Below are 12,246 nucleotides of genomic sequence, written 5' to 3'. Positions count from 1 at the left end.
GTGGTGAGCCCATGGGAAGGGGGACCCACGTTGCCTCTTCGGGCTGTGCCCGGCCGGGCCCCATGGGTGTAGGCCCGGCCACCAGGCGCTTGCCAACGAGCCCCACCTCCAGGCCTGGCTCCAGAGGGGGGCCCCGGTGACCCGCGTCCGGGCAAGGGAAACCTTGGTCCATATATTTTTCTCATCATAAGGGGTCTTTGAGCCGTGCTTTGTCTGGCCCCTCACCTAGAACCTGTTTGCCATGGGTGACCCTGCCAGGGGCATAAAGCCCCAGACAACTTAGCTCCTAGGATCATTGGGACACACAAACCCCTCCACCACGGTAAGGTGACGACTCACGGAGGGGGCACATCAGTATTTATATACAATTACACAACGTCACTTAAATCTCAGTGTGAAAAGGTATTGAGGGATTTCTGCATTATTTTACATGCAAATTAGAGAGGCAACCTTTAAATAAAGGTCGACACTTGTCTGATACTTCTGTGATGAAGACTGCAACAAATGGTATTTTGGGATTGTGGTTACTATGGAATTACTGTACAGTGGCAAGTATGTTTTTTTCCCGTCCTTGCAGTTAAAAAGTGTGAAGCAAGCAAAGGCTCCACATCTATTTCTAAAGTAATTTGAAAGGCATGTTTGTGTCAGAGAAAAATAAATTTGTATTTGCCAGCATGCATGCAAAGAGAGAAGACAAGTTCAATTAAGAGAAGCATCGTGGCGTGCACTTACATTTGATTAAATGTTTGTCAAAGAGCTGAAAATATCCAAGTGTACCATTGCAGGACAGTTTCACATGTCTGTACAGGTCTGAAAAATTGATATTAGTTGCAATAATTTGGTCTCTATCTATCTATCTATCTATCTATCTATCTATCTATCTATCTATCTATCTATCTATCTATCTATCTATCTATCTATCTATCAGTCTGTCAGTCTGTCTGTCTGTCTGTCTGTCTGTCTAGCGAGCTATTGAGCTAGCGAGCTATTGAGCTAGCGAGCTATTGAGCTAGCTAGCTACTGAGCTAGCTATCTACAGTATACAGGTATAGCGATCCATCCATCCATCCATCCATCCATCCATCCATCCATCCATCCACTACATGACACAGTAGGCAGAGGGAAGCCGGTTAGAGATCTGCTTTGTATTATCAGTTCCAAGTCCCCAATAAAAAGATGTACAGGATATTAAAAAGAGTCAAAAAAAGACATACAATACGTTAATCACTTTAGGTAAATAAAAAGTTGAATGGAAAAACTCTGGTTATTGTGATATTTTGAGCGCCGTGGTTGCAGTGGCGTAAAGCTGCATTGCATCATCATGAGTGATGCCTGTCTCTTCTTAATTTAAAAAAAAATCATGAGAATATGAGAAACAGCTCTCAGTATGATGCAGTTCAGTTCTATACAATGTGTGTTCTACACATCAAGGTCAATAAGACCTCTCTGGCGGTGTCAGTCAAAACTAAGCATGATAACCTTTTTCAAACAGCACTCATTTTGGATCCCATTTGATAGCATTGGCAATTTTGCAAGAACATCATTCTCAACAACATCAAACTATTCTCTTGAATAAATAGGGTGATCAGTTTTGCTCATCTTTAAGGACAAGTGTTTGGATCTCGGTTTAAATCCCGCTGCAAACCAGATCATCAGGGGGTCGCAAAAAAAAAAATCGCTTCATTTCTAGGGCTATTATTTGGGAGTTGTGCATCGATCAGTGGGTGACGGTCGTGATAGTACGCCGTACAAAAAAAGAAGTATACTTATCTCTTGAAATTGTATTTACTTTTTACTGTTTTTAACAAATGTTACATGTCAATTTTGTACTGTATGGTTTTACAGCGTTTTAGCTTGTTAAATAGAACACAGAAGAGAAAACATAGAATGTCAAAAATTACTATGGAAGAACTTGTGTGGTGGAGGTCAAGTAAAAAAAAAAAAATCTTCACAATAATATGTTCTATGCACCCCCATCAGCCTTAAACACGCCATTCTGATTACTATTGCATTTGTGGAATAGGAATTGAGCAGCAAACTCCACCCGCTTTTAGCCATCTCCAGGATGGCCATTTTGCTACTTGCTATCCATCCATCCATCCATCCATCAAACCACTTCATCCTCACAAGGGTCGCGGGGCATGCTGGAGCCTATCCCAGCTGTCTTCGGGCAGTAGGCGGGGGACACCCTGAACCGGTTGCCAGCCAATCGCAGGGCACAAAGAGACGAATTACCATCCACACTCACACTCACCCCTCGGGACAATTTTGAGTGATCAATCAGCCTGCCATGCATGTTTTTTGGAATGTGGGAGGCAGAGATGTGTTCCTCGAGCCGGTCCTTGGCCTGGTCCTCGAGGACCGGTGCCCTCGGAGTCAAGTCCTTGGTCATTGGCCTTGGCCTCGGATTGCCGGTCCTCGGACACAATGAGAGATTAGAGCCTCGAATCCCTTGTATAAAGACCGCAAAAAAAATGAAGGAATCTAATAAAGTCCATCCAAGGAAACCCATATTGATGAATTAACTCTGGCGCTTTAAGAGGGGCGGGTCTGCCACTGACAAGTAACAGTTGGCGCAACGGATAAAGAGCGGCATCACAGTTAGTTTCAATCACGGTTTGTTGCGTTCACGATCGGCAGTTTAAATAGCGTGTAAAGCCTTTCTGTAACAGTGGTGTCTTTTATTTAGTTATTTTTGCACAGTCGTCACGTTTGTGCAGTGGCACTAGAATGTTTGTTTGAACCAAGTAATTTGCGTTACAGCTGGAGTCAATAATGTCGGCAGTTCACTTTCGGGTTTGGCCATTGGGATTTGGAGTCCTTTTGCTCGATTCCAGTTATGTTTGCTGAATGCTTTCTCATGTTTGGAATAATCCATCCATCCATTTTCCGAACCGCTTGATCCTCACTAGGGTCGCGGGGGGTGCTGGAGCCTATCCCAGCCATCTCCGGGCAGTAGGCGGGGGACACCCTGAATCAGTTGCCAGCCAATCGCAGGGCACACAGAGACGAACAACCATCCACGCCCACACTCACACCTAGGGACAATTTAGAGCGTCCAATCAGCCTGACATGCATGTTTTTGGAATGTGGGAGGAAACCCACGCAGGCCCGGGGAGAACATGCAAACTCCACACAGGGAGGCCGGAGCTGGAATCGAACCCGGCACCTCTGCACTGTGAAGCTGACGTGCTAACCACTGGACTACCGGGCCGCCTTGTTTGGAATAATGAATATTGATAATACATCGTTTAAAATCCTGGTTGATTTAATTATTTATTATGATTATTGTGAAGTTGAAGGTATGAATTAATGTAGTATTAGTGGTAGTGGTAATAATAGTAGTACTCAGAGAATGTTTAGAGATCAGCCATCTCGTTACCTCTGTGTTCCGCGTCCTAGACGCATAATTTTCCCACGGGACGCACAGTTCCAAACAATGTGCGTTTTTGGGACGCAAGGAAATTTCTCAGTCAAAACAAACAAACAAACAAAAAAAACTACGGCAAGCCTGAGGATTTCACAGTAACAATCGTTACCGGTAGCGTGTCGTTTCCGTGGCGTCATTTTTACGGTACCGAAAAATTGTTTAATTATAAAAGTCACCGCACTTGAGTTTCACTGCGCCTGTATGTGTGTTTGTGATGTGGTGTGGTGTGTGAGTGTGTTTATTCTAATTTACTTTCGTTTTGTTTTGTTTTCAGTGTTGGGGGGGGAAACAACAGATAACGTTATGTGCGCATGCGGGTTGTTATTTTAGTCCGCAAACTGAGGAATCGCGCGGATGAAAGTTTGAGATGGCGGCGAAAAAAAACTCACCAAGGTCTACTAATTACGATATTTAAGAAATAGGAATGCTTGTCTAATTTTTCGTATTAATCGTCCAAAGGGCGTATCACTAAACTCACCTGTGACGTATGCACAGAACGCGAGAGCGAAATACGACGCGAGGCACGATTACGAGGCAAATTGGTCATTAGATTTGTAGGCTAATCGCTGTAAAAAATATTATGAAACAGTATTGGTTATTCTATAACTTACTGGTTGTAGCATGGTAACTTTATGAATAAAACATTCGTCACAAGGTGTAGTAATGCTAATGTTAACTGTTGGTAGAACGAATGATGACATGTGTTAAATCCTTTCGTCAAATTGATCGTAGATTACACATGCATCGTCTTGGGAAGAGGATGCCAAGCCACATCAATACTTACCTGTATTAATGATTACCAGTCAATTAATGTTTGCAGTGTGAGATTGGAAAAAATACTCTGATGATGCCACATGAGTACACCAGTTTTTGATCCATTTATTTTTTGGAATAAACCTGGAGTACACCGCTGCTGATGTAATGTTCATTGTTAATGCATAGTTTTCAAACATTGACCCTTGAAACATTATACTTTTGAGTTTCGGAATTCTTGATTATCAATATCAGTCAAAATAAAAAAATTCCCATGATGAACGTTTACGGAACCCAACATTTGTTATCGTGGTTTCCCATTGGGTAATCCGACGGAACCGAAAAACGGTTACCATGAATTTCCAAAATCCTCAGGCCTGCTCCTGAATTATTTAAATTTTTGCAGCATTTGTTTATCATTGTATGTATATGTTGTTGTTTGTGTTATATATGTTATATATGCAATTGAATAAGTAAACCCTTTCATAATTCGAAATTTGGGACTCTCTCAATCCATAATGGCACTTGTACTTTTCTGATCAGCGAGTCCCTGGGACTCGCTGCCGGTAAACTGTAAAGTTATCACTGAGAGATTACCGCTTTTTCTGCAGTCAGTGATTGACTTCTATGCAAAGTCATTTCTCAACTTGTGTTCCGTGCCACGTCATGCCTGTTGAGTGTTGATTTACTTCATCTTAAGAAACTACTGCACTAAAACATTAATTCATAAATGTATACCATACGATTTTATTTTTTTTCTCTGTATAAATAACACGTACCCTGACTGTTCTACTCTTTGAATAAAAACACTTCATTCAAGCGTTAGGGAGTGCAAAGGGTTATGATGGAGGGGTGTTGCAAATCATGAAGACCTGCCAAGTGGTATGATAGCATTGTTTTATACATGTCTTCGGCTAGGCCTCAGTTTCAAAATCAGTCCTTAGTCCTTGGCCTTGGCCTCGGAAAAATTCTCAAGTCCTTGGCCTTTGCCTTGCCCCGGAAAATTTTCCAAGTCCTTGGCCTTGGCCTTGGCCTCGGGTTGCCGGTCCTTGGACACAACACCGGTGGGAGGAAACCGGAGTACCCGGAGAAAATCTGCGCAGGCCCGGGGAGAACATGCACACTCCACACAGTAAAGCCGGAGCTGGGATCGAACCCACAATCTCTGCACTGTGAGGTCGACACGCTGGACCACCGGGCTGCCCCTTGCTACTTGCTGTCGATTGAAAATGACATCAAGGGGTCTAAGGGCTCAGGTCATGACCAATCACGGCTCAGTCGTTTTTCTGAGTTTGGTCATGTGACATAAGCAAGCTGAGCCCTTTGGCATTGTGATGTCATTTTCCTTCGACAGCAAGTTGACAACTGAGATGGATAAAAACTGGTGGATTTTGCTGCTGAATTCATATTCCACAAATGCAATACTGTATTAAACCAGAATACAGTGGTTTGACGAGTGTGGCCGCAGAGAACATACTATTGTAGAGCAAATATTTGACCTGACTTCCCCCTTTGAAGTAATTTTTCATTCATCTCTCGTTTCGGATCTCATTTGAATGGACGGGTTATGTGGAAGCTCAAATAAGGAACAGCTTTTCCCAGAGAGCTACAGAGAGTCTATACAAGTGTCACGAGTGGGCCCATCGCGACGTGCAGCCGTGGCAGCACACGCTAGCAGCCTATTCATTATTCATGACTATTCATGTGCTTGCAGTCGCCCTGTTATGATACAGTTCTTCCCGGAGTGGACTACACCTGATTTGCTCCTCGCCTCCGTCGGGCGGTGCGTGGTCCTGCGTCGGCCGCCCGTGCGCGCTCATAGGTCGGATCCAGAAGGCTCGCAGAGGAAGAGGAGGGGTGAGCAGACTGCAAGGAGGGGGAGAGGTCCAGCTGCAAAAAAAAAAAAAAAAAGAAAGAAAGAAAAGAAGGGAGAGGGGGGAAAAAAGAACCGTGACAATGGCAACATCAAGCATCTCCTAAACGCTTGGCGAAAAGGAGGCGGGCTGTAGCTGGGACGCGCCGAGCCGCCTTGTGAGCGCCTCTTCCTGGAATACGAATCTCGGCGTAACATGGAGCGGCGCGACAGCGGAGAGTCGCCGCGTCTCCATCACTGAGAGGCGCGTCCACCTGCTAAGCGGAGGCCCGGGCTGCTGCTGCTGCTGCTGCTGCTGGACCAAGCAAAGCAGGCTGGCTGACCGGGGCTGGTGGGTGGGGGACATGCAGGGGGGACGTGTTTGCATTTGTGAGGAAAGAAGACGCACCTTCTCACATTCCGCCCGAAGCTCTTGCGGAGGATCCGATTGCGACGCGTGGGGAAAGACGCAGTTTTTGGGGGCGCAGACGCTCCGGAGGTAGGCAGTCAAACGTTGTTTTATCATCACCGTCGCTATTAACGTGGGCGTGATGTGTTTTTGAATTGGGGTGCTTGATTTATCCACCGATTGAAAGGCCATCCATGCCTTCACCCCCCACCCCCGCCACCCCATCAGACATTTTATTTTATTCCAAGGGAGCATGCGGTGTAGTAGGAGCCTTCTTGGGACAGCTGTCGTATAGCCTGCTCACATGTATCCATCCATGACCTCTTTCCTGCAAACAACATATAGAAAAATACCCACTCATATTACTCATATCACCTTTTTTGGAATCCCAGTCCTGTGGATTTGAGGTGAGCTGTCATTGTAATTTTGCACCCAGTCAAGCCCCCCCCCCCCCACCCAATATACTCTCTAAATGAGCAAGACACAAATAGTCCCCAGTAATGAATGATTCATGAATGAGATATTGAACCCCCAATGTGGGTTAACACACCTTCCCGAAGAGAGGCCCCTCCCTCTCGCTAAAGGATTCCAAACATAAATCCTCATTGTGTATGTTCTTCTTCTAAGTGCCCGTGCGCCGTGTGAATGCCTTCACTGTCAGCCCCGGACGCATGTTTACTGGGCGTCCCGTGCCCGGTCGGCCGTGCCGCAAAGAGCAATGTGGCGATGCTTTTCAAGACGTTTGGGGTTTTTAAAGAGACAGAGAGTATTGATGTTGTGGTTGTGATGTGAATGCGCCACATTCCGGACAGGTACTGGGAACGCATTCCTGCTTGAAGTGTTACGTCCAGTTGAAGCTGCTGGAGTGCAGCTGCAGTTAGGCGCTGGTGGTAAAATGTTTATCAGTGCCCTTTGCGGGTCCTCCTCCTCTAAACGTGAAGACAGCAGTGAAAACCGGATGGAAGGCCATGGATTGATTGAGTCAAAGAGAGCCTATAAGAGGGTTAAATTGAGTTGACACATTGATGTGGGTGTCATTATCATGTGTGACGGCACCGTGTGTGCTGTTGGGCCCCGGGCTATGTGTCGTGTGCTCGCAAGCGTGGGATGGTTGCGGGGGCTGCTTTGCCTGGCCTTGTTGGACGATCCTCGATGTGGAAACTAGCTGAACCGAAATCCGTCACAACAATCCACGTGTTGTCTTTTCTTATTGGTCAAAACCAATGTCAACAGGAAGTAGGTTTGGTTTAGTAGCAGGTGAAACAGTGGCAGTAAAAATCCTGTTAAAATTGTTGGGTCAAAAGTAACCCAACTTAGGACCCAGCACTGGATCCCAAAGGGTGCGAGCCAATGCTGGGTTATTTATACCCACCGCATCGGGTTAACAAATGTTAGATGAATTAAAAATTTCAAGGCAACAAACTTGGATAACATTTTAACATGGCCAATTCAGCTCAGTGTTTTACGATTTGCTGTTACGAAAATTGGTTTCCTGCATTTCACAACAAAGAAATAAGAGTTTACACAACGTTTGTCCCTTATATGGAACCCTAGCTTTCAAGATATAAGTAAAACAACTTGCTGTTCAAAATTCACAGCAATCTAGCGAAGAAAACGGTACTTTAGTGTGCATAATGACCCCAGGTGGTGACCAAAGTGTTAAAGAAGACATGCCCTTAAAAGCTGGGGCAATGTAACCACATTTTTTATGTAAATTAGCACATGCTGTAGTAATGTTACATATTCATGATAACTTGAGGGCACACACAGAGAAACAACCATCAACATTCACAATCACACCATCGGACAATAGAGAGTGCCCGATTCTCCTACCCAGCATATTTTTGGAATGTGTTAGGAAACCGGAGCACCCGGAGAAAACCCGCGCAGGCATAGGGAAATCATGCAAACTCCACACGGGAAGGCTAGAATTAAACCGCGGACCTGTGTCGGGGACGTGTTAACCAGTCGGCCACGTGTCCCCCGGAAGAAAATAATAATCAACAGAAATCATGATGTTGCAGAACTTTGCACACAGGGATGTAACTGTGGTCACAATGAAACACATTTAAAATGAGAGTTAGCACACAATGGCCACCATTTTCAGTGCCTCTGATGAACCCCCGCACACATTTCGGAATTTCTAATAAACAGTTTTGCACTGTTGGCACGGTGTTCTTTGCTTCCAGAGGAATGTTGTTTTTGCGTCAAACATACAGTATCTTTTAGATTTACAACAAAAAAGTTCAACTTTGGTTTCATCAGACCTTGTGCCACCTGATAACATTTCCCCCCACTGAACAGTTACTCGTTGGCTCACCATGGCTCTTAATTGCTATCGATGCTTTTCCCTTGTTCAACCCGGGGCTACAGGATACTGTGCCGTACTATTTCTCGCACTCGATTGCCTGCAATTTAACCGAGTAGAACTGAGCCGAGTCCAAGTCAGTACGACGCAGTGGAAAAGCAGCAGTGTCATCTGTTTACACACTTGCTGTAGTTCCAGGCATTATTATGGCGCTTCGGGGACAATTTTTTTTCATCACGTGTGGATTATGGCGCTGACACCTGAGCAAACAGACTGCACCAAGTAGTCTTTCATTAAAATGGATCAAAAATGGGCTTGTGTGACAGCACCCTCAGAAGAAGTTGGATTCGTGTCTTTTACTCCGCTCTGGTTGTGACCTGTTACTTAGATTCTTTTTTTGTTTAAGTGTAAATTGATGTGAGAAGTTTTAGCCCAGTGACACAATTCAGCCCCGTCTTTCTGCCAGCAGCTTTGCCCGGAATGTGTTTTAAAATGCCGCTCAAGCGTTATGTTGTAGCCATAAAAGCAGCAGCTTGTGTACATAGTCTCTCTCCTATCTTCCCCGGGCTGATGTGTGCTCGGTGGCTCCTCCTGCCTTCCAGCCTTGGGTGCCTGCACGAGCTTCCGCTAGCACTAGTCAGTCCATAGAGAAGCAACTAAACCCCATCAACGCTGCCAGCCATTCTTCTCACGTGAGGGATCATGCCTCTTATTGATATTTTGCACCTCACACATCCTTATCACTATAAATCCGAATCGAGGAATAAGGTCTTGCAAGGTGTTACTGAGAAAGGACATGGTATAAACGACAAACCATCTTTTGTCTTGCCTCTAAGGCGTCCCGCTGAGCTTTATGTCTAGAATCATTTATTTCCTGTTCCGATATCTCTACTCTAGAAGCACCTTGATCCCATCGGGGCGGTTTCGGTCAGTAACAATGTATGCAGAGTCCCGCTGCGTTTGGGTTGTGACACGCCGCGCTGCGGCCCAGCAGCTCTAGTCTTTCTCTGCGTTTTCTGTAATTAAAGGCAGAGGTAAGAGCAGGAGAGCGGGCCGGGCCCTGATTGCTTTTCATAGCCGCAAGCACAGCGAGAGCTGCAGCGTGTCCTCGGGGGACTGAGGCGCTGTTGAGCTCTTTTTTTTTGCTGTCATCTCTACCCCCACCCCTCCAGTTGTGGAAATACATTCACGCTAGTGGCGGGCACCAAAACATACATCCCTGCGCATACACTTTTCAACTTGGAAAATATGTGTGGAGATAAGTGGGACAGTTAAATGAAACAAAAGCAATCTAAAATGGGGAAACGTTGCAAAATAGGTCTAAAAAAAAAAGAAATCAGCAAATTCATTTGACGACTCAAAGTAGTAGAATTCAATTTTCAAATCGTAAAGCCTGCAATTAAAAAAAAGAAAAGCTTCATTGTATTTATTTATTTATACAGTATTGAGGTACGTTCAGCGCGAAAAAACCCCAACTGCATTTCACATTTGATTTGACGCTCGGTCTCGCTGGGCATTCCAACAACCCGAGGAGGTGTTCTATTACATGCCCCCGGCGCACCGAAACTTTGGTTACAGAAGGTAGACTAGACTTTTGACCAAGTGAAACTAGGTCTAAGTTGTGGTGCAGGTACAGTGTCATGCAGTTTTGATAGATTTGATCCAGGTGCAGGCAGACAGATTTTGTGCTCCGCTGATATATGAATGGTTGTACAAATTCATTCATTGAATGAATTATTATCATCTTTAATACTTTGTTAAAAGGACCATGGATCATGGCACAACTGATCTGTAAAATAGGACCCATTTTTCCGTTTCCGAACCGCTTGATCCTCACTAGGGTCGCGGGGGGTGCTGGAGCCTATCCCAGCCGTCTTCGGGCAGTAGGCGGGGACACCCTGAATCAGTTGCCAGCCAATCGCAGTAAAATAAGACCCCGTAAGGCAAATTGCTTTCGCAAGTTAAAAATTTCAACTGAAGGAGAAAATTAAACTGTTTTTCACATGAATTCATGGTTCATTGGCCTTTATTTTCACGTCAGCCTAACCCATAAGACCACAAAATTTGTGTGTAATAAATCTGATGTTGTTTATTGTAATACAGATTGATTTATCGCATATGTTTGTAAAAAGTACTCCATGGGAAGAGCACCTTGAAAATATAATTGCATATTAAATCTCACTCGCAATATTGATGGGGGGAGGGGGGAATCTGAGTACATTGTTTGGCAAAATCATTCACCCTATTGTGGAGTAAGGCTTTACATATCTGCCTCATAGAATAGTTGTTTGTCTATCGCCTGCACTCTATTGCCTCTCACACAAAGTTAGCTGGGACAGGCTCCAGCTCACCCTAATGAGGACAAGTACATAATGGATATTCAGACGTACAGAAATCTGATACTGTATGTTCACGTGGCCTTTTGCGAGCAGTCAAATCCACGACAGCAGTGGCTGGAGGAGGGACGCTGGACAGATAGACAATTTGTGCTCTGACTTGTCTGGAATCATCCAAAGAGAGCATTACAAAGCTGAGATTCACAACCCAAAGGCAAAATTGTGAGGCAGGCATGCTTATCACCACACAGTATATCATGCTTTTTTTTTTTTGCATTCTGACAAAGGTTGGATTTACACTGTAGGTCTGAAACTCCCAATCAGAATTTTTTTTCAATTTATATCTCTACGAAAATGTATGAAATGCAATTTCCCTGAGGTTGTTCAGATAACGGTTGCAGAAAACGTCAGTGGATTACCTCTGAGTGCTTGTTTTGCTTCTTTCTGTGGCTTCTTCTTTTTTTTTCAAATTTGAGAAATGAGGCGGACACACCAAACGTTACGGCCTGTTGCATGTCCCTATCTCACACTTGTGTGACGATTACAGATGTTAAGCAAGTGAGATGTGTGAGGCATTACACATTCTAAACATTGCAAACTGATTGGTTTGGCTGACTGACTCATCTCCGTTCGGTTCAAAAGGCATATTTTCGGCCATCTGTTTGACAGGATCAACTTCTCTGAGCATTTTGGGATGTTTTGATTTTCATTTTCAGTGTGTTCATAAACTTAGATGTGCGTTTCTAAGACAATTGCTCACAATGACAGGGTGTGTCCAATTTATCCATTTATGTTGCTGTGATTGGCGGCACGGTGGTCGACTGGTTACCACGTGAGTTTCAAAGTACAGAGGTCACGGGTTCGATTACGGCCCCAGCCACTCTGTGCGGAGTTTGTTGTTCTGCCCGCGCCTGCGTGGGTTTTCTCAAGGTACTCCAGTTTCCTCCCACATTCCAAAAGGTTAACACCCTAAATTGTCCCATGGTGTGATTGTGAGTGTGAATGGTAGTTGTTTGTCTGTGTGTGCCCTGAGATTGGCTGACAACCAGTTCAGGGTGTACCCCACCTCCTGCCTGATGACAGCTGGGATCGGCTCCGGGACACCCGTGACTCTTATGAGGATAAGCGGATCAGATAATGGATGGATAGATGTTGCTG

The 12,246-nt window shown here is 44.8% G+C and overlaps 1 protein-coding gene across 2 annotated transcripts in view; it reads left to right on the top strand.

Annotated features, from left to right (window-relative positions):
• The first annotated feature begins 6,112 nt into the window (after positions 1-6,112).
• Positions 6,113-12,246, top strand: part of nexmifb (neurite extension and migration factor b) — a 94,728-nt gene continuing 88,594 nt past the window's right edge. For both annotated transcript variants that reach the window (XM_086105656.1, XM_086105657.1), the window contains exon 1: positions 6,113-6,534. The gene's annotated coding sequence lies outside the window, so the exon portion shown is untranslated. The remainder of the gene's footprint in view (positions 6,535-12,246) is intronic.

This window comes from Hippocampus guttulatus, chromosome 2 (genome assembly GCF_054856545.1).
Source record: "Hippocampus guttulatus isolate MCC_2025c chromosome 2, RoL_Hgut_1.0, whole genome shotgun sequence".
Taxonomy (NCBI): domain Eukaryota; kingdom Metazoa; phylum Chordata; class Actinopteri; order Syngnathiformes; family Syngnathidae; genus Hippocampus; species Hippocampus guttulatus.
The sequence above is the reverse complement of the archived record's forward strand: the minus strand, read 5'-3'. Positions and strand labels throughout refer to the sequence as shown.